A 917-nucleotide genomic window follows, 5' to 3' on the forward strand; every position below is an offset into this window, starting at 1 on the left:
GTAAAAGTGTTCCTATTTCTCCACATCCTCTCCAGCACCTGTTGTTTCCTGACTTTTTAATGATTGCCATTCTAACTGGTGTGAGATGGTATCTCATTGTGGATATCATCCATTATTTCTTATTAAATTTTGGATCTCCTACAGTGCTTAGTTTGTTGTTCCAAATACGAAAGACAGATTATATATATTTGCTATATAAATACATTGTAGCTGTAGCTGTATACAGAATGAACCAAGGAATGGCAAATTAGGAGTCGGCTATAAGAATATGCAAGTCTTTCTATGATTACATTAGGGTAATAGCTAACAAATAGAGAAAAGCTGAAATAAGATAGAGGAAGTATCAATAGAACCTGCATTTTCATATTTAACAAACTCATATTTATGTAACACTTATTTGTCAGAATTGTGAGCTTTTTAGTCTTTTAGGTGATCTAGATAGAGAGTAAGTGACTCTCAAATATCTAACATGAGTTCATATCAAGTCAATGTAACGGGCATAGAAAATTTGGTTCCTAGACTAAAAGAGCATATTTTTATGGGAATAAATAAATATGGTAATAGGAAACTTTAATACAAGACATAACATATGCTCAATAGTAAGCTTAATAGATACACTGTGTGAAACAGAGAAATACTGATTATTAATTATTACATGTTTCTGAGTTTGGTGTCTGAGAAGATAGTAATACCAAGAGTAACAGAAAAATGAGTAATATAAAGTGTTCTTTCCATTTAACTATGCATAATTTTAAGTTTTATAATGATAGCAATAGGAACTTAGAGCTTTGAGACTGGGGAAATGTGTGTAGCTCTAAACATAAATTAAACTAAAATTTAAACCTTCATTCTTGAGTGCTTAACCACCCTTTTCTTGCTCTTCTCTGGGAAACAAATTTAATTTCTATCCTGAATGT

The sequence above is a fragment of the Colobus angolensis genome, unplaced genomic scaffold (assembly GCF_000951035.1).
Source record: "Colobus angolensis palliatus isolate OR3802 unplaced genomic scaffold, Cang.pa_1.0 Scaffold611, whole genome shotgun sequence".
Classification (NCBI taxonomy): domain Eukaryota; kingdom Metazoa; phylum Chordata; class Mammalia; order Primates; family Cercopithecidae; genus Colobus; species Colobus angolensis.